The sequence below is a fragment of the Hyperoodon ampullatus genome (genome assembly GCF_949752795.1).
Source record: "Hyperoodon ampullatus genome assembly, chromosome: 15".
Lineage (NCBI taxonomy): Eukaryota > Metazoa > Chordata > Mammalia > Artiodactyla > Ziphiidae > Hyperoodon > Hyperoodon ampullatus.
Window position 1 is genome coordinate 28,218,619 of NC_136928.1, and position 14,495 is coordinate 28,233,113.

The following is a 14,495-nucleotide window of genomic DNA, read 5'->3' on the forward strand; positions in this document are numbered from 1 at the left end:
GGGGCTCCCTCTTCCCCTAACTCCCAAGGGATATGGCATCCCCACCCCCCCATCAAGAAGGATGGGCCACCAACATTTCTGTTCCTTCCTAGCTCTGTTATAGACGCTAAATTTCAGGCAAGCACAGCACAGAGGTTTAGGCCTCCCTTCTTAAGCCCAGACCACACTCATAAATCGGAGGCTCAATCCCAGATGAAGCAGGCCAAAAATACTGTGGCCCTAATTGCCCTTGTCCCAATCTGTTGGTAGGACAGAGATTTTACTCCAGGAGAGGCAAGCCAAGAAGACCAGAGGCTACTGCCCCCACCCAAAGTCCTGTTCATAAGCAGAGTTGTCATTCCAAAAGAAGTGGGCCACTGTCCCCAACACCTGCTCTGGAGCAGTGGCTCAGAGATTTTGCCTAGGGAGGAAGGCAGTCATAACAACAGAGAGCTCTTAAGCTCTCCTCAGAGGAAATGACTTTATTTAAAACAGTGTAGGGAAGTTCAAACCTACACTGGCAATCTCAGAAATAATGGAGAAATTGGGTAAGAAATTAAGAGGAAGGCTGATAGCTTCATAATATCAGCAAGCTAAACTGGTAGATCAGCAAGTTTAACAGAGAGAATCAGGGAAAGAAAAAGTTAAAATAGCCTCCTGGGGACAGAAGACATGTCAGAGACTAGTCTCAAAAAGTACACCAGCCAAGGAGCCCAAATTGAATTGGATCAGATTATAAAGAAATTTATGTCCGAAACAATAGAGAAATCAGCCTAAAAGCTGGATGTGATACCAACAGAAGCAGACAGCTTAACAGAGAGATCAGGGAAAGAGACAGTCAAAGAGAGCACTGCTAAAACACTGTCATCCCAGAGCAACTTGTGCACATTGAAGGCTATAATCTCTAAGGAGCAAGTACAGAGTCTGCACACTGCAGGGGCAACAGACTTCACTAAAATAGTTAAGTCACTAAACAAATAAATAAACAACAACAAACAAGTCCCAGGGGAGAGGGATAATCAGTATCAGATTTGCTACAATATATTACCTTAAGTGTCCAGTTTTCAACAACAAAAAATTACAAGGCATACAAAGAAACAGGATGTGTGACTGACTCATACATAGGAAAATAGATAGGCAACAGAAACTGGCTGTGAGAGGGCCCAGATATTGGATTTAACAGACAAAGATTTCATAATAACCATTATAAATGTATTGAAAGAGCTAAAGAAAACCATGCTAGAAGAAGTAGACAAAGGTATGACAACATTGCAATAAATAGAGAATGTCTGTAAAGAGAGAGAAGTAATTTTTAAAAAGAACTACATGAACATTGTGGAGATAAAAACGTACAATAACTAAAATAACAAGTTCACTAGAAGGGCTTAACAATAGGTTTGAACTAACAAAAGAAAGAATCAGCTCTCTTGAAGATAGACCAATGGTAATTATGCAACCCAAAGAACAGAGGGAAAAAAAGAATGAAGAAAAGTTAACAGAGCCTCAGAGAAATGTTGGATACCAGTAAGTGCACCAACATATGCATAATGTAAGTACCAGAAGAGGAAAGAGGAGACAGAGAAAAGAGCAGAAAAAAAAAAATTGAAGACATAATGTCCAAGTGCTTTCCAAATTTGATGAAAAACATTATTCTACACGTACATGAAGCTCGACCAAGTCATGTAAACACAAATATATCCACACACAAACATATCATAGTAAAAATGTTGAAAGACAAAGACAAAAAGAATTTTGAAAGCAGCAGTACAAAAACAACTCATCGCATACTGATTTCTCATCAGAAACAATGGGGGCCAAAAGGCACTGGAATGACATATTCAAAGTATTAAAGGAAAAAAATTGTCAACCAAGAATCTTCTATCCAGCAAATCTTTCAAAAATGAAAGTGAAATAAAGACATTGCAAACAAACAAAAACTGAGAATTTGTTGCAAGAAGACCTATCTTACAAGAAATGCGAAAGGAAGTTATTAAGGTGGAAAACAAGAGACTGCAGACAGTAGTTCAAATCCTTATGAAAAAGCAAAGATACCAGTAAAGGTAATTATGAAAGACAATATAAATGCCTATTTATTCTTCTTTCTTCTCTTAAGTGATTTAAAAATCAACTTTTAAAACAACAGGTATATAATTGTTTTGTTGGCCTACAACACATAGAAATGTAATCTATTTGACAATAATAGAAGGAAGTGAATGGAAGCAAATTTGTATTTCAGTAAGGTAATGACACCAGGTGGTAACTTGAAAACACAGGAACAAATGAGGAGAACCAAAAATGGTAAATAAGAAGATTACTATAACAAACTCTATAAATATACACTTGCTGTCCTTTCTTCTCTCAGCTTCCCTAAAAGACATAAAATTATATAAAGTAATACTTATAACAATATATTTTGGGGTTTGTAACATATATAAAGTAATGTTATTTTAAAAGCACCAAAAAGGGGAAGAGGTACTAGAGCTACACAAGAGTAATGCTTTTAAATATCACTACAAATAAGTCAGTATAAATCTGAATGGATTCTGAAAAGTTAAAATGTACATGGTAAACTCTAGAGCAACAACTAAGAAAATAATTCAAAAATATCTATATAATAAAAAAATTATTAAAAGAATTAAGATATTACAGTAGGAAAACATCCACATAATACAAAAGAAAGCAATAAAGGAGGGAAATAGTTATGAGACTAACAGAAAATTAAAAGTAAAACAGCAGACATAAATCCAATCACATAAATAATAACATTGTATGTGAATGGATTAAAGAATCCAATCAAAAGGCAGAGCTCATCAAAATAGATAAAAATATATCTCCAAATATATTTTGTCTATGGGACACTTTAGACTCAAAGATACAAATAGGTTGAAAGTAAAAGGATGGAAAAACATATACCAAGCAAATAGCAATAATAAAAAGCTGAAGTGGATATATTAGTATTAGATAAAATAGACTTTCTACCAATTCAGTGTTGATTATATTAAAAAACTCTGCTTGTTTACAGCTCTACCCTCCTTATGTTGCTACTGTCACCAACTATATCTTTATACAGTGTGTGCCCATTAATATAGATTTATTGTTATTGCTTTACACCATATATTTGCTTTTTAAATTATATAGGAAGAAATGTTACAAACCAAACTTGCAATAATGTTGACTTTTACATTCACCTATGTAGATACTTCTACTATTTTTCTTTATTTCTTCATATAGCGTTAAGTTACTGTCTAGTGCTCTTTCATTTCACCCTGAAGGACTTCCATTAGCATTTCTTATGGGGCAGGTCTACTAATAACTAATTCCCTTGGTTTTTGTTTATCTGGGAATATCTTCATTTCTCCTTCATTTGTTTTTTTTTTTAACCTTTAATAAAATAACTTTGGAAATAATGTACATTTCCATGACACCAACACTATAGTTTTCAGAGTCACAGTAAGATACACAGAATTCCATCTGTAATTAATACAAATGACAACTTTTTTTTTTTTTTTTTTTGCGGTACGCGGGCCTCTCACTGTTATGGCCTCTCCCATTGCGGAGCACAGGCTCAGCGGCCATGGCTCATGGGCCTAGCTGCTCCGCAGCATGTGAGATCTTCCCGGACTGGGGCACGAACCCATGTCCCCTGCATCAGCAGGAGTACTCTCAACCACTGCACCACCAGGGAAGCCCACAAATGACAACATTTTAAGCAGTAGTTTCTGTTACAAGGCAAACAAAATCAAGAAAGCAACCACCAAACAAAAGAGAACCAACGCTTCAGAGAAGGAAAATCCAAGAATAGCATATGAGAACAGTTATTGTTTCATGAAGGGTTTCTGACATAACCAATGATAAGGTCACCAAGGACTGTTCCAATACCAGCACCAGACCAGTATTCCTACTGTTGCAGCACCTGCATCGATAAATTTGGCTGCAGTATCAATGTCTCTGCTTATTGTACTGGTTGGAAACTCCCACTGGATTAGTTGAGACACCATTCTGGGCCCCATTAAATACTGTAGAGCTCTCTCCAGTCAAAGAGAATATCGATGATGCAGAAATTCCTCTGGATGCAATCCTGGATCCAGCTTAGATCAGAGTTGGGGTGCAGACAAGCTTGGCATAGGTGAACTATATCTTTGGGGTGACATAGTTGGAGGACTTGGGTGACAGGTGACATGGGCTCCTCTCCCACTTTCCCTCTTCCTGGAGGTGGCAGCAGTGGCAGTTGAAGGAGTGAGGCTCTCTTTCATTTTTCAAGGATAGTTTTACCAGATATAGAACTCTTGGTTGACAATTTTTTCTTTTAGCAGTTTAAGTCATCCCATTGCCTGCTAGCCAACATGGTTTCTGAAGAGAAACTGGTTGCCAGTGTTGCCGAGGCTTCCTTGTACAAGATAGGTCCTTTCTCTCATTCTGCTTTCAAGAGTCTCCCTTTGTCTTTTCTAACAATTTGGCTATATTGTGTCTTCATGTGGATCTCTTTGAATTTATCCTGTTTGGAGTTCATTAAACTTTTTAGATATGTAATTTCATGTCTTTCACCAGATCTGGGAAGTCTTTGTATATTATTTCTTCTAAACGTCTTTCTGCCCTATTTTCTCTCTCCTCTCTCTCTAGGACTCCTATAATACATTGGTACGTGTGATGATGTCCCACACACTTCTTAGGCTTTGTTCATTTTTTAAATTTTTATTTTTTCTTTCCTGCCCCTCAGACTGGAAAATCTCAATTAACTATTTTAAAGTGTGTTGACCAAATTAGCTATTGGGCACTTTGTTTTAATTTCCTCCTTAATCACCCATTAGTGAGGGTGGGACACCCATTCTAGGATTAAGGGCATGCCTGAACACATGACAACCAAAACGGGACAAATGAGATTGAGAGCAGTTTGTTACACATATACTTACAGCCTGGGGGAGAAGGACATCACACACCACACAGGACCCCACGGGAGTTGTACTCAAGAACTCCCATGTGGGAGGTAGGCTTTGTAATTTCAAGAAGGTGGGTTGATACCTGGTTCCTGCAGTGAGTTGTGATTGTCTTGTTTGAATACTTTCACAGACTTGCAAGAAAAGGAAAACTGTTACTCAGGGATAAGCAGGAACTGTGCCTGGTCCCTATAATAAGAAAGGTTGTTTGGCTATGGGTATGGAGTTTCTTTTTGGAGTGATGAAAATGTTTCTAATATTGATTGTGGTTATGGCTGTATAGCTCTATGAATATACTGAAAAACAGTGAATACTTTCAATGGATGAATTTTATGGTATATTAATTATATCTCAATAAAGCTTTTATATTAAAGGTTCCTTTCATAACTAATGAGAGTCTATCTTAAGGCTACACAGAAAAGAAAAAAAAAGTATAAGTTTTCAGCTCAGCTACCAGAAGGCCAGTTTTCAAGGAACAATGGGCTATGAACTTTTCATCATTCATGATCCGACAGCAGCTCTGCTGACTTCTCTCTTCATTCCCTCTGAAACAGGCAATTGTTGTCCCCTACTTTAATAAGTCTACTTAATAAGTGACTCAGTATTTCTAGATTTCTCCTTCACTTCGAATCTTGGCTTTTGCCTCTCTTCTTTTTGAGAGTCTCTGATTCAATTTTTTCGGATATTCTTGTCCCCTTTTCTGCAGAGTTCTCATGCTAGTCCACTCATAAGTCACTGGTCTGGCTAATGTAATACACCTTTTAGCTAAGGCAATTACCCCTGATTTAATTAGCTGTGGCAAGGGCAGTAGGTAATATGATACATTGCTGGTGGGAATGGATATTTGGATATTCTGCCAAAGCCCAAACTAAGACAGGTATTAACAAGCTGGTGGGAATGCAAAATGATACAGCCACTCTAGGAAATGGTTTACTCCTTTCTTGTAATGCTAAATGCATTTACTCTATAACCCAGTAATCCCACTCCTGAGTATCTACCCTAGAGAAATAAAATCTTATGTTCACACAAAAACTGTACACAAATGTCCATAGCAGATTTATTTGTAATGGTCCCAAACTGAAAACAACCCAAATGTCCTTCAAAGGGTGAATGGATAAAGAAATTGTGGTACATCTATACAGTTAACACTACTCAGCAGTAAAAAGGAACAAATTACTGATACATGCAACAACTTGAAAGAATCTCAAAACATTATGCTGGGTGAAAGAATCCAGCCTTAAGAGGTTACATACTATACAATTTCATTTATTTGACATCCTCAAAACTACAACACTATAGTTATGGAGCTTAGATCAGTAGTTGTCAGAAGTTATGGGTCGAGGGAAAGTATGACTACAAAGGGTTAGCACAGGGGAGGTTTTTGGAATGATGAAACCATTCTTTATTCTGATTATGTTAAAATGCAAAAAAAAAAAAAAAAGAGTACACCAAAAGAAAAAAATCAATTTTTCTATATAGTAAATCAAAAAAACTAAAACCTAATGGGCTTAGAATATTGTTATGGACTGAATGTTTATGCTTTCCTCCCACCAAAATTTCATAAACTTAAATCCTAATCCCAAATGTGATGGTACCAGGAGGTGGGGCTTTTGAGAGGTAATTAGGTCATGAGCATGGAGCCCTCATGAGCGGGATTAGTGCCCGTAGAAAAGAGGCCCCAGAGAGCTCTATAGCTCTTTTTCTGCCATGTGAAGATACAACAAGAAGATACAACCTAGAAGATGGTTCTCACTAGACCCGACTATGCTGGCACCCTGATCTTGGGCTTCCAGACTCCAGACTCCAGAACTGTGAGAAATAAATTTTTGTTGTTTATAAGCCACTCATTCTATGATATTCTGCCAAAGCCCAAACTAAGACAGGTATTAACAAGCAAGATATAGAAGAAATGCAAATAGCCAACAAAGAAAAGATGTTCAGGTGTATTAAAAGTCAAAGGAACGCAAATTAAAACAGCAACAAGATATTGTACATTTTTCAGACTGGCAAAAATGAGAAAGACTGATAGTGTCTATAGTGGTGATGAGCATGTGGGGAACTAAGCAGCCTCACATGCTGGTGAATATGTAAACTGGTAGGGCCGTTTTTAGAGGGCATTCTAATGGCATCTTTAAAAATATGCATATAGCCTTTAAACCAGGGAGTATAATTCATTTAAGCAATTCCAGTACTTACCATGGTACTTACCTGGTATATAAGGAAACCGTTCTTTATTCTGATTATGGTGGTAGTTACATAAATCTACACGTGTTAAAATGCAAAAAAAAAAAAAAAAGAGTACACTTTATATACCAGTACCTGGTATATAAGGAAGCATTAAGCATGTGAAAATTGAGATTATCAGGTAAGATTTCCTGGAAAAGATGAAAGTTTGAGCTGAACCTTCAAGGATGGCTAGGGTTTGAAGCAGTGAAGAGAAAAAGAAGGATATTCTAGGAGAAAGAAAAGATGAGTCACAGTGGCTCAAAGAGGCAGGATAAATATGGTAAATTGGCATCAGCCAGGCTTCAGTGAAAAAGAAAAGTAGGAAGTTAGAGAGTACGAGATGGAAATTTCCTCACACATGAGGTTCACCTCCTACTTTAGGACCCAAATAGATTCCCCTAAGAAATCCCCCCATACCCAGAATTAATTGCTAGCTCCATTGCACTTCCATAGCCCCTGAGGGAAACCTCTTTATCACTGGATCTCAAATTTTATCCTGTATCAGAATCACCTGGTGGGTTTATTAAACACAGATTGCTGAGTTTCTGATTCAGTAGGTCTGGAGACCACAATTTGAGAGCCACTGCTCTAGCCAAATTGACCTCCTTCGAATTGCTAAAATACCATTATAGTGAGCAGCTGTTATTTTTGCCTTCCCAGCATTCATCCTGCCTTCTTCCAGTAACCAAACCCTTTTCCAGAAGGGAGCCACTTCTAAATAGTTTAGGTGTGGCTGATTTGCCTCCCCTGACCATAGTAGACACATGACCAGTCAGAATATTCCATTCCCGTGGTCAGGAATGGGAATGATTGATTGATTCAGGAATGAGGACATAGCCAATCAGAATCTTCTCTGGGATTTTTCTGCCAGACTTATCAGAGAAGATGCTCTCTTTCTGCCAAGGTTGCTAAACTGATAACATGTGAGTCTTGAGCTTCTGGTGACCCTCATGACTACCAAATGGAGGAAACCTATTAGAGAAAAAAGGAGGACGTAGATGACATCACTTGAGCCCTTATATCCAGGCATGCCCAAATCCAGGCTATTCCACAGCCCTGTCAGTTCCATGTGTAAATAAATTCCCAGTTTCTTTAAGCCAGTTTGAGATGGGTATTTGTCACTTGCAAACCAGAGTCCAAACTAATATATAAATTGATATGGAAAAGGGGAGGGGTGGCAATGATAGACCTTACAGTATGGAATGCCATGAGGATTCTTCTGTCTCTGGCTGGGAAGTAACAAGTCTTATTCTGTGGTTACAAAGGAGCTCATTAAAACTGCTGTAACTTGGAACACTGACTTTGTGCCTATCACACCTAAAGCTTTAGAGGATTTTAGAAAATTTTAGATGTGAACACATGACTTAGGTTGTTCCAATCAGACTAAGGGAAAAGATTTATTTCATTTTAGTTGAAAGACCCTCCCTGCCTCTATTCCAAGAAATCACCAAGGAAGTCTCTGGTGCTCTCCACAGTTACTGGCAGCTTCCCTGCCACCACAAGAAGCCAGTCTTAGGATGACGCCTCTACTGTAGGACGAAGCCTCTACTGATAATAGCAGATGAAGAGAGGAATAAACCTGGGTCTATAATGACATAAATGAGCCATTGCTGATGTTTAGCAGTTTGAAGCCCACCCTACTGCTGAACTTTCGGTTACATAAGACAATAAATTTGTTTGAATTGTTTTTTTCTGTATCTCAAAGTCAAAAACTATTCTAAGTCATATAATTGGCTACTTCTGGTATATAATTCTTGCAGGAAAGAACAAGCTTCAGTCAAACTGGTCCATCTGAAAGCAAATAGGAAATACGATAGATAACCTTGCAAAGAGGTACCTTTATTGCCTAGACAGAAATTCCAAAATGGTGTGAGTCAGATATAATAACTTTACTAGGGTGCAAAAGCCAAAACTTCTATGGCATGCTAAAGTAAAGAAGGAGACACAATGGGAGATCTGATCAGGATCCAGGAAGAGCCAAAGAACCAGGACAGCTGAAGGGCCAAGGTCCTTCCTGCCTCCTCCAGCCCACCCCAAATGGCTCTAGGTGGGACGAAGGTAAATACCACATAGGTGAGCCAGTCTCTGGGATGCAGACTGGGGACAAGTGGAAGACAAGCTGTGCCTCCCCACCTCAAAGCTGCCTGAAGACAGAGGCCAAGACTGAAACAGTCAAATTGACTGAAGGAGCTTAACAGAGAAAGAGGCCTATTCCTAAGGAACAGAAATGAGCTTTCCCATTCAATATCGATGGGGATGCAGTCTTTCTAGAAGGCAATTTAGCATAACAAAAACCTTTTTAAAAGAAATATTGTGGCCATGCCTTGTGTCTTGAGGGATTTTAGTTCCCCAACCAGGGATGGAACCCGGAACCCCAAAGTAAAAGCACTGAGCTCTAACCACTGGACCACCAGGGTATTTCCAAAAACAAATCTTTTTAAAAAATGTATCCCACCCCTTGGACCTAGAGTCTGTCATACAGAGTGCAGTAAGTTAGAAAGAGATAAACAAATACCATATGCTAACACATATATATGGAATCTAAAAAAAAAAAAAAAGGTTCTGAAGAACTTAGGAGCAGGACAGGAATAAAGATGCAGACGTAGAGAATGGACTTGAGGACACGGGGAGGGGGAAGGGTAAGCTGGGACGAAGTGAAAGAGTAGCATTGACATATATACACTACCAAATGTAAAACAGATAGCTAGTGGGAAGCAGCCGCATAGCACAGGGAGGTCAGCTCCGTGCTTTGTGACCACCTAGAGGGGTGGGATAGGGAGGGTGGGAGGGAAATGCAAGAGAGAGGAGATATGGGGATATATGTATATGTATAACTGATTCACTTTGTTATAAAGCAGAAACTAACACACCATTGCAAAGCAATTATACCCCAATAAAAATTTTTAAAAAATGTATCCACCCGGGATATAGCAATTTTATATATAGGAATTGATCCTAAAGAAATGAAGACTTACAAATAACAAATGCTGGAGAGGGTGTGGAGAAAAGGGAACCCTCCTACCCTGTTGGTGGGAATGTAAATTGGTGTAGCCACTATGGAGAACAGTATGGAGGTTCCTTAAAAAACTGAAAATAGAGCTGCCATATGATCCAGCAATTCTAATCCTGTGCATATATCCAGAGAAAACCATAATTTGAAAAGATACATGCACCCCAATGTTCATTGCAGCACTATTTACAATAGCCAAACATGGAAGCAACCTAAGTGTCCATCGACAGATGAATGGATAAAGAAGATGTGGTACATATGTACAATGCAATATTAGTCATAAAAGAGAGTGAAATAATGCCATCTGCAGCAACATCGATGGACCTACGGATTGTCATACTGAGTGAAGTAAGTCAGACACAGAAAGACAAATATCGTATGATATAGCTTATATGTGGAATCTAAAATATGGTACAAATGAACTTATTTACAAAACAGAAATAGAGTCACAGATGCAGAAAACAAACTTATGGTTGCCAGGGTTATTATTATTTTTTTTTTTTAGTTTATTTATTTATTTATTTATTTATTTTGGCTGTGCTGCGTGGCCTGAGGGATCTTAGTTCCCCACTAGGGATTGAACCCAGGCCCCCTGCAGTGGAAGCACGGAGTCCTAACCACTGGACAGCCAGGGAACACCCGTATTTTTTATTTTATTTTATTTTTATTGGAGTATAGTTGATTTACAATGTTGTGTTAGTTTCAGGGGTACAGCAAAGTGAATCAGTTATACATATACATATATCCACTCTTTTTTACATTCTTTTTCCATATAGGTCATTACAGAGAATTGAGTAGAGTTCCCTGTGCTATACAGTAGGTCCTTATTAGTTACCTATTTTATATACAGTAGTGTGTACAATATATGTCAATCCCAACCTCCCAATTTACCAAGTCAGAAGGAGAAATACAAATACCATATGATATCACTTATATGTGGAATCTAAAATATGACACAAATGAACTTATCTACGCAACAGAAACAGATTCACAGACACAGAACAGACCTGTGGTTGCCAAGGGGGAAGGGAGTCGGGGGAGGGTTGGATTGGGAGTTTGGGACTAGCAGATGCAAACTACTATATATAGAATGGGAAATATATTCAGTATCCTGTAATAAACCATAATGGAAAAGAATATGAACAAGTATATATATGTGTATATATATATATGTGTGTGTATATATATATATATATATATGTATAACTGAATCACTTTGCTGTACACCAGAAACTAACACAACATTGTAAATCAACTATACTTCAATTAAAAAAAAAAGAAATGAAGATTTAACTATACTATGAGAACATTCTCATAGTATTCAAAATGGCCAATCACTGGAAACAACTTAAATGTCCCCAAATTGCCAAAGTTATATCTTTTGTTTCACAAATACTTATTAATTTATTTATTCTATATGTCTTCTATATGCCAGGCATTTTGCTAAGCACTGGGGATGCAACACATCAAGTTACGTGCAAACATCAAGAGTGTTCAGAAACTTTTATACCAATTTGACAGAGCAGTTTTATGTCTGTTAAATCTAATAAAATGTGAGGCTTGTACTTTATCTTTGTTAATTATTTCATTTTTTCCAGTAACTTATTTTTATTGTATCTTACAAAAAATACATGATTGGGTCCAGGAAACCAGCTGGTCTGGCCAAAGATCATAGCAGAGACTAAGACGCTGGCACTGAAAACAGTAAGACAAGAAAAGACTTGAGATATTTAAGAGGAAAAATTGGTATGGTTTGGTAATACAGTAGATAGAGGGGAGAGGTGATATATGCAGCAATGGTGATTCCTAAGTTTATGGCTTATTCAGTGGGACAGATGATCTTGCTATTCACTTAGACAGGGAACACTGGAAGACTGCCAGGTTTGGGGGAGAGGGGATTCCTTAGTTCTGTCTAGCTTGGATACGCAGAGTTTGAGGTGTCTTTGACACATTTAGAAGTGCTAAATAGGCAGTTAGATACCTAGGCTGGGGCTCAGAAGAGGCTTAGGAGATGTAAGTTTGGAAGTCACTGGCATGTATCTAATAATTGAAGCTGAAAACCATGGATGAGATTACCTGGGGAGATAATATTGAGTGAGAAGAGCAGATGGCCAAGGCCAAGTGTTGAGAATAGGCAATAATGAATAACTACGAAGAAGAGGATGAGCATGAAGCGATAATTGAGGACAGACCACATAACTGTTTTATATTCATATAATAGAATATTATTAACCTATTACATTTTTTTAGATTTGTACGATTAGCTGAAAAAGTTTAAAGTATCTATAGTATGTTCCATTTTTAAACAACAAAATATATATGCAATCATATATCCAAAAGTATATGTCATAAAAAGCCTGGTGTTAACAGTGGAAGAGATTGAGAGGGTTTTTTTCCTGCTTTTTTTTTTTTTTTTTTTTTTTTTTTTTTTTGCGGTAGGCGGGCCTCTCACTGTTGTGGCCTCTCCCCTTGCGGACCACAGGCTCCGGACCACAGGCTCAGTGGCCATGGCTCATGGGCCCAGCCGCTCTGCGGCATGTGGGATCTTCCCAGACCGGGGCACGAACCCGTGTCCCCTGCATCGGCAGGCGGACTCTCAACCACTGCGCCACCAGGGAAGCCCCCTGCTTATTTTTATATCTACTTTTTTTCTTTTTTTTTTAAATGACCACAGTTTTTCCCTCGTGCCAAAGCAAACTTTGCAAAACTTATGTGTCCATCAAGATACAGTTCTCAGATTTAAAATTTTACCTGAAACACAGAATAAGAGCCCTCAAGTTTTGACTAAAGATTGCCAAAGTCACATAAGGATTCTCTGAAAATACAATCTCTCAGGCATGCTAAATTTATATTTTTTTTCTGGCTTGACACCTATCACAGCTACATACTAGCACCAAGGGAAAAAACCCAATTTACAAAAAAAATTCACAAAATCCGAAAGTGTGGAAAACATTATTTAAGAGTAAATTATCAAGGAAAATATTTGTAAAGCATATTTCGAACAAAGGACTAGTTTCCCAACACAGCACCTATAGATCAAAAAGGAAAAAATAACTCATTGTTATTGTTATCAAATTAGCATAGATCAAAAAGTATGACTTACATTGGTTAGAGTGTGGGTGATCAGCACCCCCACATATATATATTTTTTCTTCAGCTAAGATAGCAAGAGAGACAATCTATTGTACACGTGTTACATTCAGTCACAACTGAGAACAGAACTAGTCCAGAATGTCCCAGGTCCAGGGCAAAGGACCAAAAGAGGCTGTTTTGATAAGAGCAAGGTGGGTCTCTCAAAGGTGGTCAAGGCCATCAGAATGGCCATATATGTTTCAGATCCATTGAGACAAGTTCTAGGCAGTAGGCATGCAGTCCAACAATTTGTACCAGCGTCCCTGGCCTCTGGCTTCCCTTGTTTCTGCCCCTGTGGATTCCATGGGTGTAAGAGTTTACTGTGACATCCGCTTCATCTTTCTTTTGCACTTCGGCATGCGCATTCGCATCTTCCTCCACTCCGGTCCTATGGCGCGGAGGTTTATCAGAAGATGGCGCTAAGGCCGAGAGCAGCGCCCCCATATACTTCTATTTGGAGTGTAAACTGTTGTGATCTCTATGGAGGACAATTTGGCGATATCTATCAAAATTACAAAAGCACATGCTCTTTGAAACAGCAATTCCTAGGAATTACTAGGAATTCTACTACTAGGAATTTATCCTGGTGATGTACTCATAGTTGTACAAACATATAAGATTATTCACTGAGCAATATTTGTAATTGCAAAAAAATTGAGAACATCCTAAATATCCACCAGTAAGGAATTAGTTTAAAAACTATGGTACATTCAACAAATAAAAATACTGTGAAATTGTAGAAATGACCAAGGAATCTGTAGAATAATCAAGAATAATCACTGAGCTATATTTAGTGACAAGCAAAAAATAAGAGGCAGAACAGTGCGTGCGGTGGGTGGCTGGAGTATAGCCTTTTATACCTTTTAAATTTGAACCATTTAAATACATTGCCTATTCAAAATAATTTTTTAAAAGAATGTAATTTTTAAAATTTCTCTGATTTAAAACTAACGCACACACGCGCGCACACGCACACACACACACACACACACACACACACACACACAGAAATTAAATAAATAAATACAGTAGTAATGCCAGAAAAAAGATAAAGATGCCCATTGCACTAGTTTCCTGAGCTGTATTAATAAATCACAAAATGGGTGGCTTAAAACACAGAAATGGGGCTTCCCAGGTGGCGCAGTGGTTGACAGTCCGCCTGCCGATGCAGGGAACACGGGTTGGTGCCCAGGTCCGGGAAGATCCCACATGCC

At 38.2% G+C, this 14,495-nt stretch overlaps 1 pseudogene across 1 annotated transcript; it reads right to left on the reverse strand.

Annotated features, from left to right (window-relative positions):
* Positions 1-3,701: 3,701 nt before the first annotated feature.
* On the reverse strand, positions 3,702-13,725 carry LOC307064184 (ATP synthase F(0) complex subunit C3, mitochondrial-like; annotated as a pseudogene). Its single transcript has 2 exons — positions 13,603-13,725; positions 3,702-4,110 (listed from the first exon to the last, which is right to left on the reverse strand). The product of its transcript is annotated as an ATP synthase F(0) complex subunit C3, mitochondrial-like (transcript).
* Positions 13,726-14,495: the final 770 nt, after the last annotated feature.